Source organism: Colletes latitarsis, unplaced genomic scaffold, assembly GCF_051014445.1.
Source record: "Colletes latitarsis isolate SP2378_abdomen unplaced genomic scaffold, iyColLati1 scaffold0013, whole genome shotgun sequence".
Lineage (NCBI taxonomy): Eukaryota > Metazoa > Arthropoda > Insecta > Hymenoptera > Colletidae > Colletes > Colletes latitarsis.
This window is the reverse complement of record NW_027488368.1, coordinates 10,591,647-10,608,178: the sequence shown is the minus strand read 5'-3', so window position 1 is coordinate 10,608,178 and position 16,532 is coordinate 10,591,647.

Sequence of the window (16,532 nt, the reverse complement as noted above, 5' to 3'; positions counted from 1 at the left end):
ATTGACTGTTTCAGTGTGGAACCACTTTACAACGTTGTCCAAGCCAGAAAAAGGCCAGAATCAGGCCAACAAGTCCGCGAAAAATGCGAAAGTACGTGCCAGATGAGGGCAAATACCAGACCTAACCCAGACATAACCGGCGTTATCCTCTAAAATATAAATCGAACCCAGGTTTAATTGACTGTTTCGGTGTGGAACCGCATTACTACGTGGTCCAAGCAGGATAAAGGCCAGGATCTGAAGAAGTATGCGAAAAATGCGAAAGAACGAGCCAGATGATTGCAAATACCAGGACGAACCGAGACATATGCGGCGTAATCCTCTAAAATATTAATCGCAACCAGGTTTGATTGACTGTTTCGGTGTGGTACCGCATTACTACGTGGTCCAAGCCAGAAAAAGGCCGGGATCTGAACAAGTATGCGAAAAACGCGAAAGTACGAGCCAGATGAGGGCAAATCCAAGACCTAATCCAGACATAACCGGCGCTATCCTCTAACATATTAATCGCAACCAGGTTTAATTGACTGTTTCAGTGTGGCACCACATTTCTACGGGATCCAAACCAGAAAAAACCCAGGATCTGGCCAACAAGTATGCGAACAATGCGAAAGTACGAGCCAGATGAGTGCATATCCCAGACCTAACCGAGACATAACCGGCGTTATCCTCTAAAATATTAATCGCAACCATGTTTAGTTGACTGTTTCGGTGTGATACCGCATTACTACGTGATCCACGCCAGAAAAAGGCCAGGATCTGGCCAACAAGTATGCGAAAAATGCGAAAGTACGAGCCAGATTAGGGCAAATACCAGACCTAACCCAGACATAACCGGCGATATCCTCTAAAATATTTACCGCGAACATGTTTACTTGACTGCTTCAGTGTGGTACCACATTACTACGTGATCCAACCAGAAAAATCCCAGGATCTGGCCAACAAGTGTGCGAAAAACGCGAAAGTATGAGCCAGATGATTGCAAATACCAGAACTGACACAGACATAACCAGCGTTATCCTCTAAAATACTAATCGGAACCAGCTTCAATTGACTGTTTCAGTGTGGTACCACATTGGTACGGGATCCAAACCAGAAAAAACTCAGGATCTGGCCAACAAGTATGCGAAAAACGCGAAAGTACGAGCCAGATGAGGGCAAATCCCAGACCAAACCCAGACATAACCGGCGTTATCCTCTAAAATATTTATCGCGAACATGTTTAATTGACTGCTTCAGTGTGGTACCACATTACTACGTGGTCCAATCCAGAAAAATCCCAGGATCTGGCCAACAAGTGTGCGAAAAACGCGAAAGTATGAGCCAGATGATTGCAAATGCCACACCTAACCGAGACATATGCGGCGTTATCCTCTAAAATATTTATCGCGAACATGTTTAATTGACTGCTTCAGTGTGGTACCACATTACTACGTGATCCAAACCAGAAAAATCCCAGGATCTGGCCAACAAGTGTGCGAAAAACGCGAAAGTACGAGCCAGATGATTGCAAATACCAGAACTAACACAGTCATAACCTGCGTTATCCTCTAAAATACTAATCGGAACCAGCTTTAATTTACTGTTTCAGTGTGCTACCACATTGGTACGGGATCCAAACCAGAAAAAAACCAGGATCTGGCCAACAAGTATGCGAAAAACGCGAAAGTACGAGCCAGATGAGGGCAAATCCCAGACCAAACCCAGACATAACCGGCGTTATCCTCTAAAATATTTATCGCGAACATGTTTAATTGACTGCTTCAGTGTGGTACCACATTACTACGTGATCCAAACCAGAAAAATCCCAGGATCTGGCCAACAAGTGTGCGAAAAACGCGAAAGTACGAGCCAGATGATTGCAAATACCAGAACTATCCCAGACATAACCAGCGTTATCCTTTAAAATATTGTTCGCAACCAGGTTTAATTGACTGTTTCAGTGTGGTACCACATTACTACGTGATTCAAACGAGAAAAAGCCCAGGATCTGGACAACAAGTATGCGAAAAACGCGAAAGTATGAGGCACATGAGGGCAAATACTAGACGTAACCCAGACATAACCGGCGTTATCCTCTAAAATACTAATCGCAACCAGGTTTAATTGACTGTTTCGGTGTGGTACCGCATTACTACGTGATCCACGTCTGAAAAAGGCCAGGATCTGGCCAACAAGTGTGCGAAAAATGCGAAAGTACGAGCCAGATGATTGCTAATACCAGAACTAACCCTGACATAACCAGCGTTATCCTCTAAAATACTTATCGGAACCAGCTTCTATTGACTGTTTCAGTGTGGTACCACATTACTACGTGATCCAAACGAGAAAAAGCCCAGGGTCTGGCCAACAAGTATGCGAAAAACTTGAAGGTATGTGCCAGATAATAGCAAATACCAGAACTAACCCAGACATAACCAGCGTTATCCTCTAAAATTCTTATCGGAACCAGCTTCTATTGACTGTTTCAGTGTGTTAACGTATTACTACGGGATCCAAACCAGAAAAAACTCAGGATCTGGCCAACAAGAATGCGAAAAACGCGAAAGTACGAGCCAGATGAGGGCAAATACCAGACGTAACCCAGACATAACCGGCGTTATCCTCTAAAATATTAATCGCAACCAGGTTTAATTGACTGTTTCGGTGTGGAACCACATTACTACGGGATCGAAACCAGAAAAATCCCAGGATCTGGCCAACAACTATGCGAAAAACGCTAAAGTACGAGCCAGATGAGGGCAAATACCAGACCTAACCCAGACATAACCGGCGTTATCCTCTAAAATATTAATCGCAACCAGGTTTAATTGACTGTTTCGGTGTGGGACCACATTACTACGGGATCCAAACCAGAAAAATCCCAGGATCTGGCCAACAACTATGCGAAAACCGCGAAAGTACGAGCCAGATGAGGGCAAATACCAGACCTAACACAGACATAACCGTCGTTATCCTCCAAAATAGTAATCGCAATCAGGTTTAATTGCCTGTATCGATCGGTGTGGTACCTCGTTACTACGTGACTGTAACCAGAAAAAGGCCAGGATCTGGCCAACAAGTATGCGAAAAATGCGAAAGTACGAGCCAGATGAGGGCAAATACCAGACCTAACCCAGACATAACCGGCGTTATGCTCTAAAATATTAATCGGACCAAGGTATAATTGACTGCTTCAGTGTGGAACCACTTTACTACGTTGTTCAAGCCAGAAAAAGGCCAGAATCAGGCCAACAAGTGTGCGAAAAATGCGAAAGTACGAGACAGATGAGGGCATATCCCAGACATAACCGAGACATAACCGGCGATATCCTCTAAAATATTAATCGCAACCAGGTTTAGTTGACTGCTTCAGTGTGGTACCACATTATTACGTGATCCAAACCAGAAAATCCAGGATCTGGCCAACAACTATGCGAAAAACTCGAAAGTACGAGCCAGATGGGGGCAAATACCAGACCTAACCCAGACATAACCAGCGTTATCCTCTAAAATACTTATCGGAACCAGCTTCTATTGACTGTTTCAGTGTGTTACCGCATTACTACGGGATCCAAACCAGAGAGATCTCAGGATCTGGCCAACAAGTATGCGAAAAACGCGAAAGTACGAGCCAGATGAGGGCAAATACCAGACCTAACCCAGACGGAACCGGCGTTATCCTCTAAAATATTAATCGCAACCAGGTTTAATTGACTGTTTCGGTGTGGAACCACATTACTACGGGATCCAAACCAGAAAAATCCCAGGATCTGGCCAAGAACTATGCGAAAAACGCCAGAGTACGAGACAGATGAGGGCATATCCCAGACATAACCGAGACATAACCGGCGATATCCTCTAAAATATTAATCGCAACCAGGTTTAGTTGACTGCTTCAGTGTGGTACCACATTACTACGTGATCCAAACCAGAAAATCCAGGATCTGGCCAACAACTATGCGAAAAACGCGAAAGTACGAGCCAGATGGGGGCAAATACCAGACCTAACCCAGACATAACCAGCGTTATCCTCTAAAATACTTATCGGAACCAGCTTCTATTGACTGTTTCAGGGTGTTACCGCATCACTACGGGATCCAAACCAGAGAGATCTCAGGATCTGGCCAACAAGTATGCGAAAAACGCGAAAGTACGAGCCAGATGAGGGCAAATACCAGACCTAACCCAGACGTAACCGGCGTTATCCTCTAAAATATTAATCGCAACCAGGTTTAATTGACTGTTTCGGTGTGGAACCACATTACTACGGGATCCAAACCAGAAAAATCCCAGGATCTGGCCAACAACTATGCGAAAAACGCCAAAGTATGAGACACATGAGGGCAAATACTAGACGTAACCCAGACATAACCGGCGTTATCCTCTAAAATATTAATCGCAACCAGGTTTAATTGACTGTTTCGGTGTGGAACCACATTACTACGGGATCCAAACCAGAAAATCCAGGATCTGGCCAGCAACTATGCGAAAAACGCGAAAGTACGAGCCAGATGAGGGCAAATACCAGACCTAACACAGACATAACCGTCGTTATCCTCCAAAATAGTAATTGCAATCAGGTTTAATTGCCTGTATCGGTGTGGTACCTCGTTACTACGTGACTGTAACCAGAAAAAGGCCAGGATGTGGCCAACAAGTATGCGAAAAATGTGAAAGTACGAGCCAGATGAGGGCAAATACCAGACCTAACCCAGACATAACCGGCGTTATCCTCTAAAATCTAAATCGAACCCAGGTTTAATTGACTGTTTCAGTGCGGTACCACTTTACTACGTGGTCCTTGCCAGAAAAATCCCAGGATCTGGCCAACAACTATGCGAAAAACGCCAGAGTACGAGACAGATGAGGGCATATCCCAGACATAACCGAGACATAACCGGCGATATCCTCTAAAATATTAATCGCAACCAGGTTTAGTTGACTGCTTCAGTGTGGTACCACATTACTACGTGATCCAAACCAGAAAATCCAGGATCTGGCCAACAACTATGCGAAAAACGAGAAAGTACGAGCCAGATGGGGGCAAATACCAGACCTAACCCAGACATAACCAGCGTTATCCTCTAAAATACTTATCGGAACCAGCTTCTATTGACTGTTTCAGCGTGTTACCGCATCACTACGGGATCCAAACCAGAGAGATCTCAGGATCTGGCCAACAAGTATGCGAAAAACGCGAAAGTACGAGCCAGATGAGGGCAAATACCAGACCTAACCCAGACGTAACCGGCGTTATCCTCTAAAATATTAATCGCAACCAGGTTTAATTGACTGTTTCGGTGTGGAACCATATTACTACGGGATCCAAACCAGAAAAATCCCAGGATCTGGCCAACAACTATGCGAAAAACGCTAAAGTACGAGCCAGATGAGGGCAAATACCAGACCTAACCCAGACATAACCGGCGTTATCCTCTAAAATATTAATCGCAACCAGGTTTAATTGACTGTTTCGGTGTGGGACCACATTACTACGGGATCCAAACCAGAAAAATCCCAGGATCTGGCCAACAACTATGCGAAAAACGCGAAAGTACGAGCCAGATGAGGGCAAATACCAGACCTAACACAGACATAACCGTCGTTATCCTCCAAAATAGTAATCGCAATCAGGTTTAATTGCCTGTATCGGTGTGGTACCTCGTTACTACGTGTAACCAGAAAAAGGCCAGGATCTGGCCAACAAGTATGCGAAAAATGCGAAAGTACGAGCCAGATGAGGGCAAATACCAGACCTAACCCAGACATAACCGGCGTTATGCTCGAAAATATTAATCGGACCAAGGTATAATTGACTGCTTCAGTGTGGAACCACTTTACTACGTTGTTCAAGCCAGAAAAAGGCCAGAATCAGGCCAACAAGTGTGCGAAAAATGCGAAAGTACGAGACCGATGAGGGCATATCCCAGACATAACCGAGACATAACCGGCGATATCCTCTAAAATATTAATCGCAACCAGGTTTAGTTGACTGCTTCAGTGTGGTACCACATTATTACGTGATCCAAACCAGAAAACCCAGGATCTGGCCAACAACTATGCGAAAAACTCGAAAGTACGAGCCAGATGGGGACAAATACCAGACCTAACCCAGACATAACCAGCGTTATCCTCTAAAATACTTATCGGAACCAGCTTCTATTGACTGTTTCAGTGTGTTACCGCATTACTACGGGATCCAAACCAGAGAGATCTCAGGATCTGGCCAACAAGTATGCGAAAAACGCGAAAGTACGAGCCAGATGAGGGCAAATACCAGACCTAACCCAGACGTAACCGGCGTTATCCTCAAAAATATTAATCGCAACCAGGTTTAATTGACTGTTTCGGTGTGGAACCACATTACTACGGGATCCAAACCAGAAAAATCCCAGGATCTGGCCAACAACTATGCGAAAAACGCCAGAGTACGAGACAGATGAGGGCATATCCCAGACATAACCGAGACATAACCGGCGATATCCTCTAAAATATTAATCGCAACCAGGTTTAGTTGACTGCTTCAGTGTGGTACCACATTACTACGTGATCCAAACCAGAAAATCCAGGATCTGGCCAACAACTATGCGAAAAACGCGAAAGTACGAGCCAGATGGGGGCAAATACCAGACCTAACCCAGACATAACCAGCGTTATCCTCTAAAATACTTATCGGAACCAGCTTCTATTGACTGTTTCAGCGTGTTACCGCATCACTACGGGATCCAAACCAGAGAGATCTCAGGATCTGGCCAACAAGTATGCGAAAAACGCGAAAGTACGAGCCAGATGAGGGCAAATACCAGACCTAACCCAGACATAACCGGCGTTATCCTCTAAAATATAAATCGAACCCAGGTTTAATTGACTGTTTCAGTGCGGTACCACTTTACTACGTGGTCCTTGCCAGAAAAAGGCCAGGATCTGGCCAACAAGTATGCGAAAAATGCGAAAGTACGAGCCAGATGGTGGCAAATACCAGACCTAACACAGTCATAACCGGCGTTATCCTCTAAGATATTAATCGCAACCAGGTTTAATTGACTGTTTCGGTGTGGTACCGCATTAGTACGTGATCCAAAACAGAAAAAGCCCTGGATCTGGCCAACAAGTATGCGAAAAATGCGAAAGTATGAGACAGATGACGGCAAATACTAGCACTAACCAAGACTTAACCGGCGTTATCCTGTAAAATATTAATCGCAACCAGGTTTAATTGACTGTTTCGGTGTGGAACCACATTACGACGGTATCCAAACCACAGAAAACCCAGGATCTGCCCGACAAGTAAGCGAAAAATGCGAAAGTATGAGCCAGGTGGTTGGAAATACCAGAACTAACCCAGACATTACCGGCGTTATCCTCAAAAATATTAATCGCAACCAGGTTTAATTGACAGTTTCAGTGTGGTACCACATTACTACGGGATCCAAACCAGAAAATCCAGGATCTGGCCAACAACTATGCGAAAAACGCGAAAGCACGAGCCAGATGAGGGCAAATACCAGACCTAACACAGACATAACCGTCGTTATCCTCCAAAATAGTAATCGCAATCAGGTTTAATTGCCTGTATCGGTGTGGTACCTCGTTACTACGTGACTGTTACCAGAAAAAGGCCAGGATCTGGCCAACAAGTATGCGAAAAATGCGAAAGTACGAGCCAGATGAGGGCAAATACCAGACCTAACCCAGACATAACCGGCGTTATGCTCTAAAATATTAATCGGACCAAGGTATAATTGACTGCTTCAGTGTGGAACCACTTTACTACGTTGTTCAAGCCAGAAAAAGGCCAGAATCAGGCCAACAAGTGTGCGAAAAATGCGAAAGTACGAGACAGATGAGGGCATATCCCAGACATAACCGAGACATAACCGGCGATATCCTCTAAAATATTAATCGCAACCAGGTTTAGTTGACTGCTTCAGTGTGGTACCACATTATTACGTGATCCAAACCAGAAAATCCAGGATCTGGCCAACAACTATGCGAAAAACTCGAAAGTACGAGCCAGATGGGGGCAAATACCAGACCTAACCCAGACATAACCAGCGTTATCCTCTAAAATACTTATCGGAACCAGCTTCTATTGACTGTTTCAGTGTGTTACCGCATTACTACGGGATCCAAACCAGAGAGATCTCAGGATCTGGCCAACAAGTATGCGAAAAACGCGAAAGTACGAGCCAGATGAGGGCAAATACCAGACCTAACCCAGACGTAACCGGCGTTATCCTCTAAAATATTAATCGCAACCAGGTTTAATTGACTGTTTCGGTGTGGAACCACATTACTACGGGATCCAAACCAGAAAAATCCCAGGATCTGGCCAACAACTATGCGAAAAACGCCAGAGTACGAGACAGATGAGGGCATACCCCAGACATAACCGAGACATAACCGGCGATATCCTCTAAAATATTAATCGCAACCAGGTTTGGTTGACTGCTTCAGTGTGGTACCACATTACTACGTGATCCAAACCAGAAAATCCAGGATCTGGCCAACAACTATGCGAAAAACGCGAAAGTACGAGCCAGATGGGGGCAAATACCAGACCTAACCCAGACATAACCAGCGTTATCCTCTAAAATACTTATCGGAACCAGCTTCTATTGACTGTTTCAGCGTGTTACCGCATCACTACGGGATCCAAACCAGAGAGATCTCAGGATCTGGCCAACAAGTATGCGAAAAACGCGAAAGTACGAGCCAGATGAGGGCAAATACCAGACCTAACCCAGACATAACCGGCGTTATCCTCTAAAATATAAATCGAACCCAGGTTTAATTGACTGTTTCAGTGTGGTACCGCATTAGTACGTGATCCAAAACAGAAAAAGCCCTGGATCTGGCCAACAAGTATGCGAAAAATGCGAAAGTATGAGACAGATGACGGCAAATACTAGCACTAACCAAGACTTAACCGGCGTTATCCTGTAAAATATTAATCGCAACCAGGTTTAATTGACTGTTTCGGTGTGGAACCACATTACGACGGTATCCAAACCACAGAAAACCCAGGATCTGCCCGACAAGTAAGCGAAAAATGCGAAAGTATGAGCCAGGTAGTTGGAAATACCAGAACTAACCCAGACATTACCGGCGTTATCCTCAAAAATATTAATCGCAACCAGGTTTAATTGACAGTTTCAGTGTGGTACCACATTACTACGGGATCCAAACCAGAAAATCCAGGATCTGGCCAACAACTATGCGAAAAACGCGAAAGCACGAGCCAGATGAGGGCAAATACCAGACCTAACACAGACATAACCGTCGTTATCCTCCAAAATAGTAATCGCAATCAGGTTTAATTGCCTGTATCGGTGTGGTACCTCGTTACTACGTGACTGTAACCAGAAAAAGGCCAGGATCTGGCCAACAAGTATGCGAAAATTGCGAAAGTACGAGCCAGATGAGGGCAAATACCAGACCTAACCCAGACATAACCGGCGTTATCCTCTAGGATATTAATCGCCACCAGGTTTAATTGACTGTTTCGGTGTGGTACCGCATTAGTACGTGATCCAAACCAGAAAAAGCCCTGGATCTGGCCACCAAGTATGCGAAAAATGCGAAAGTATGGGACAGATGACGGCAAATACTAGCGCTAACCAAGACTTAACCGGCGTTATCCTGTAAAATATTAATCGCAACCAGGTTTAATTGACTGTTTCGGTGTGGAACCACATTACGACGGTATCCAAACCACAGAAAACCCAGGATCTGCTTGACAAGTAAGCGAAAAATGCGAAAGTATGAGCCAGATGGTTGGAAATACCAGAACTAACCCAGACATAACCGGCGTTATCCTCAAAAATATTAATCGCAGCCAGGTTTAATTGACTGTTTCAGTGTGGTACCACATTACTACGTGATCCAAACCAGAAAAAGGCCAGGATCTGGCCAACAAGTATGCGAAAACGCGAAAGTATGAGACAGATGAGGGCAAATGCCAGACCTAACCCAGACATAACCGGCGTTTTCCTCTAAAATATTAATCGGAACCAGGTATTACTGACTGTTGCGGTGTGGTACCACATTTCTACGTGGCCCAAGCCGGAAAAAGGCCAGCACCTGGCCAACAAGTATGCGAAAAATGCGAAAGTACGTGCCACATGAGGGCAAATACCAGACCTATCCCAGACAAAACCTGCGTTATCCTCTAAAATATTAATCGCAACCAGGTTTGATTGACTGTTTCGGTGTGGTACCACATTACTACGTGATCCAAGCCAGAAAAAGCCCAGGATCTGGCCAACAAGTGTGCGAAAAATGCGAAAGTACGAGACAGATGAGGGCATAACCCACACATAACCGAGACATAACCGGCGTTAACCTCTAAAATATTAATCGCAACCAGGATTAATTGACTGCTTCGGTGTGGTACCGCGTTACTACGTGATCCAAACCAGGAAAAACACAGGATCTGCCCAACAAGTATGCGAAAAACGCGAAAGATTGAGCCAGATAATTGCAAATACCGGAACTAACCCAGACATAACCAGCGTTATCCTCTAAAATACTATTCGGAACCAGCTTTCATTGACTGTTTCAGTGTGGTACCACATTACTACCTGATCCAAACCAGAGAAAGCCCAGGATCTGGCCAACTATTATGCGGGAAATGCGAAAATACGAGCCAGATGAGGGCAAATCCCAGACCTCACCGGGACATAACCGGCGCTATCCTCTAAAATATTAATCGCAACCAGGTTTAATTTACTGTTTCGGTGTGGTACCGTATTACTACGTGATCGAAACCAGAAAAAGGCCAGAGTCTGGCCAACAAGTATGCGAAAAACGCGAAAGTACGAGCCAGATGAGGGCAAATACCAGACCTTACCCAGACATAACCGGCGTTATCCTCTATAATACTAATCGCTTCCGGCTTTAATTGACTGTTTCGGTGTGGTACCGCATTACTACGTGATCCAAACCAGAAAAGGCCCAGGATCTGGCCAACAAGTATGCGAAAAATGCGAAAGTACGAGCCTGATGAGTGCAAATACCAGACCTAACCCAGACATAACCGGTGTTATCCTCTAAAATATTAATCGGAACCAGGTTTAATTGACTGTATCAGTTTGGTACCACATTACTGCTTTGTCAAAGCCAGAAAAAGTCCAGGATCTGGCCAACAAGTATGCGAATAATGCGAAATTACGAGCCAGATGGGGGCAAATACCAGACCTAACCCAGACATAACCGGCGTTATCCTCCAATATATTAATCGCAACCAGGTTTAATTGATTGTTTCGGTGTGGTACCGCATTACTACGTCATCCAAACCAGGAAAAGCCCAGGATCTGGCCAACTATTGTGCGAGAAATGCGAAAGTACGAGCCAGATGAGGGCAAATCCCAGACCTAACCGTGACATAACCGGCGTTATCCTCTAAAATACTAATCGCATCCAGCTTTAATAGATTGTTCCGGTGTGGTACCGCATTACTACGTGATCCAAACCAGAAAAAGGCCACGATCCGGCCAACAAGTATGCGAAAAACGCGAAAGTATGAGCCAGATGATTGCAAGTGCCAGAACTAACACAAACGTAACCAGCGTTATCCTCCAAACTAATAATCGGAGCTTCTATTGACTGTTTCAGTGTGGTACCACATTACTACGTGATCCAAACCAGAAAAAACCCAGATGATAGCAAATACCAGAACTAACAAAGACATAACCAGCGTTATCCTCCAAAATATTAATCGCAACCAGGATTAATTGACTGTTTCGGTGTGGTACCGCGTTACTACGTGATCCAAACCAGAAAACCCCCAGGATCTGCCCAACAAGTATGCGAAAAACGCGAAAGTATGAGCCAGATGATTGCAAATACCAGAACTATCTCATACATAACCAGCGTTGTCCTCTAAAATACTATTCGGAACCAGCTTTCATTGACTGTTTCAGTGTGGTACCGCATTACTACGTGGTCCAAGCCAGAGAAAGGCCAGGATCTGCCCAACAAGTATGCGAAAAATGCGAAAGTACGAGCCAGATGATTGCTAATACCAGAACTAACCCTAACGTAACTAGCGTTATCCTCCAAACTATTAATTGGAAGCAGCTCATATTGACTGTTTCTGTGTGGTACCACATTACTACGTGATCCAAACCAGAAACAACCCAGGATCTGCCCAACAAGTATGCGAAAAACGCGAAAGTATGAGCCTGATGATTGCAAATACCAGAACTAACCCAGACATAACCAGCGTTATCCTCTAAAATATTGATCGAACCCTGGTTTAATCGACTGTTTCAGTGTGGTACCACATTACTATGTGATCCAAACCAGAAAATAACCCAGGATCTGTTCAAAGAGTATGTGAAGTGTGCGAAAGTATGAGTCAGATGAGGGCAAATCCCAGACCTAACCTAGACCTAACATGTGTTATCCTCTAAAATATTGATCGAAACCAGGTTTAATGGACTGTTTCAGTGTGGTACCACACTACTACGGGATCCAAACCAGAAAAAACCCAGGATCTGTTCAACTAGTATGTGAAAAACGCGAAAGTATGAGCCTGATGAGGGCAAATCCCAGACCTATCCCAGACCTAACTTGCGTTATCCTCTAAAATATTGATCGAAACCAGGTTTAATCGACTGTTTCAGTGTGGAACCACATTACTACGTGATCCAAACCAGAAAAAACCCAGGATCTGTTTAACACGTAGGTGAAAAACGCGAAACTGCGAGCCTGATGAGGTCAAATCTTAGACCTAACCCAGACCTAAGATGCGTTATCCTCTAAAATATTTATCCAAAACAGGTTTCATTGAATGTTTCAGTGTGGTACCACTTCACTACGTGATCCAATCCAGAAATAGCCCAGGATCTAGCCATGAAGTATGAGAAATATGCGATAGTAAGAGCCTGATGAGGGCAAATCCTAGACCTATCCCAGACCTAACTTGCGTTATCCTCTAAAATATTGATCGAAACCAGGTTTAATTGACTGTTTCAGCGTGGTACCACATTACTACGTGATACAATACAGAAACAGCCCAGGATCTAGCCATGAAGTATGAGAAATATGCGAAAGTATGAGCCTGATGAGGGCAAATCCTAGACGTAACCCAGACCTAACATGCGTTATCCTCTAAAATATTTATCAAGACCAGGTTTAATAGAATGTTTCAGTGTGGTACCACATTACTACGTGATCCAAACCAGAAAAAACCCAGGATCCGTTCAACAAGTATGTGAAGAATGCGAATGTATGAGTCTGATCAGTGAAAATCTTTGGCCTTACCAAGACCTAACTTGCGTTATCCTCTAAAATATTGATCGAAACCAGGTTTAATTGACTGTTTCAGCGTGGTACCACATTACTACGTGATACAATACAGAAACAGCCCAGGATCTAGCCATGAAGTATGAGAAATATGCGAAATTATGAGCCTGACGAGGGCAAATCCTAGACCTAACCCAGACCTAACATGCGTTTTCCTCTAAAATATTGACCGAAACCTGGTTTAATCGACTGTTTCAGTGTGGTACCACATTACTATGTGATCCAAACCAGAAAATAACCCAGGATCTGTTCAAAGAGTATGTGAAGTGTGCGAAAGTATGAGTCAGATGAGGGCAAATCCCAGACCTAACCTAGACCTAACATGTGTTATCCTCTAAAATATTGATCCAAACCAGGTTTAATGGAATGTTTCAGTGTGGTACCACATAACTATGTGATCCAAACCAGAAAATAACGCTGGATCTGTTCAACGAGTATGTGAAGTGTGCGAAAGTATGATGAAATATGCCTGATGAGGGCAAATCCCAGACCTATCCCAGACCTAACATGCGTTATCCTCTAAAATATTTATCAAGACCAGGTTTAATGGACTGTTTCAGTGTGGTACCACACTACTACGTGATCCAAACCAGAAAAAACCCAGGATCCGTTCAACAAGTATGTGAAGTGTGCGAAAGTATGAGCCTGATGAGGGCAAATCCTAGACCTAACCCAGACCTAACATGTGTTATCCTCTAAAATATTTATCAAGACCAGGTTTAATTGAATGTTTCAGTGTGGTCCCACATTAGTACGTGATCCAAACCAGAAAAAACCCAGGATCCGTTCAACAAGTATGTGAACAATGCGAAAGTATGAGTGCGATGAGTGAAAATCCCAGACCTAACCCAGACCTAAGATGCGTTTTCCTCTAAAATATTTATCCAAAACAGGTTTCATTGAATGTTTCAGTGTGGTACCACTTTACTACGTGATCCAATCCAGAAATAGCCCAGGATCTAGCCATGAAGTATGAGAAATATGCGATAGTAAGAGCCTGATGAGGGCAAATCCTAGACCTATCCCAGACCTAACTTGCGTTATCCTCTAAAATATTGAGCGATACCAGGTTTAATCGACTGTTTCAGTGTGGTACCACATTACTATGTGATCCAAACCAGAAAATAACCCAGGATCTGTTCAACGAGTATGTGAAGTGTGCGAAAGTATGAGTCTGATGAGTGAAAATCCCAGGCCTAACCTAGACCTAACATGCGTTATCCTCAAAAATATTGATCGAAACCTGGTTTAATCGACTGTTTCAGTGTGGTACCACTTAACTACGTGATCCAATCCAGAAATAGCCAAGGATCTAGCCATGAAGTATGAGAAATATGCGAAAGTATGAGCCTGATGAGGGCAAATCCTAGACCTAACCCAGACCTAACATGTGTTATCCTCTAAAATATTTATCAAGACCAGGTTTAATTGAATGTTTCAGTGTGGTACCACATTACTACGTGATCCAAACCAGAAAAAACCCAGGATCCGTTCAAGAAGTATGTGAAGAATGCGAAAGTATGAGTGCGATGAGTGAAAATCCCAGGCCTGACCTAGACCTAACATGCGTTATCCTCTAAAATATTGAGCGAAACCAGATTTAATCGACTGTTTCAGTGTGGTACCACATTACTATGTGATCCAAACCAGAAAATAACCCAGGATCTGTTCAACGAGTATGTGAAGTGTGCGAAAGTATGAGTCTCATGAGGGCAAATCCCAGACCTATCCCAGACCTAACATGCGTTATCCTCTAATATATTTATCAAGACCAGGTTTAATTGACAGTTTTAGTGTGGTACCACATTACTACGTGATCCAAACCAGAAAAAACCCAGGATCCGTGCAACAAGTATGTGAAGAATGCGAAAGTATGAGTGCGATGAGTGAAAATCCCAGGCCTGCCCTAGACCTAACATGCGTTATCCTCTAAAATATTGAGCGAAACCAGGTTTAATGGACTGTTTCAGTATGGTACAACACTACTACGGGATCCAAACCAGAAAAAACCCAGGATCTGTTCAACAAGTATGTGAAAAACGCGAAAGTATGAGCCTGATGAGGGCAAATCCCAGACCTATCCCAGACCTAACTTGCGTTGTCCCCTAAAGTATTGATGGAAACCAGGTTTAATTGACTGTTTCAGTGTTGTACTTCATTACTACGTGATGCAATCCAGAAAAAGCCCAGGATCTAGCCATCAAGTATGAGAAATATGCGAAAGAATGAGCCTGATGAGAGCAAATCCCAGACCTAACCTAGACCTAACATGAATTATGCTCTAAAATATTGGTCGAAACCAGGTTTAATCGACTGTTTCAGTGTGGTACCACATTACTATGTGATCCAAACCAGAAAATAACCCAGGATCTGTTCAAAGAGTATGTGAAGTGTGCGAAAGTATGAGTCAGATGAGGGCAAATCCCAGACCTAACCTAGACCTAACATGGGTTATCCTCTAAAATATTGATCCAAACCAGGTTTAATGGAATGTTTCAGTGTGGTACCACATAACTATGTGATCCAAACCAGAAAATAACGCTGGATCTGTTCAACGAGTATGTGAAGTGTGCGAAAGTATGATGAAATATGCCTGATGAGGGCAAATCCCAGACCTATCCCAGACCTAACATGCGTTATCCTCTAAAATATTTATCAAGACCAGGTTTGATGGACTGTTTCAGTGTGGTACCACACTACTACGTGATCCAAACCAGAAAAAACCCAGGATCCGTTCAACAAGTATGTGAAGTGTGCGAAAGTATGAGCCTGATGAGGGCAAATCCTAGACCTAACCCAGACCTAACATGTGTTATCCTCTAAAATATTTATCAAGACCAGGTTTAATTGAATGTTTCAGTGTGGTCCCACATTAGTACGTGATCCAAACCAGAAAAAACCCAGGATCCGTTCAACAAGTATGTGAACAATGCGAAAGTATGAGTGCGATGAGTGAAAATCCCAGACCTAACCCAGACCTAAGATGCGTTTTCCTCTAAAATATTTATCCAAAACAGGTTTCATTGAATGTTTCAGTGTGGTACCACTTTACTACGTGATCCAATCCAGAAATAGCCCAGGATCTAGCCATGAAGTATGAGAAATATGCGATAGTAAGAGCCTGATGAGGGCAAATCCTAGACCTATCCCAGACCTAACTTGCGTTATCCTCTAAAATATTGAGCGACACCAGGTTTAATCGACTGTTTCAGTGTGGTACCACATTACTATGTGATCCA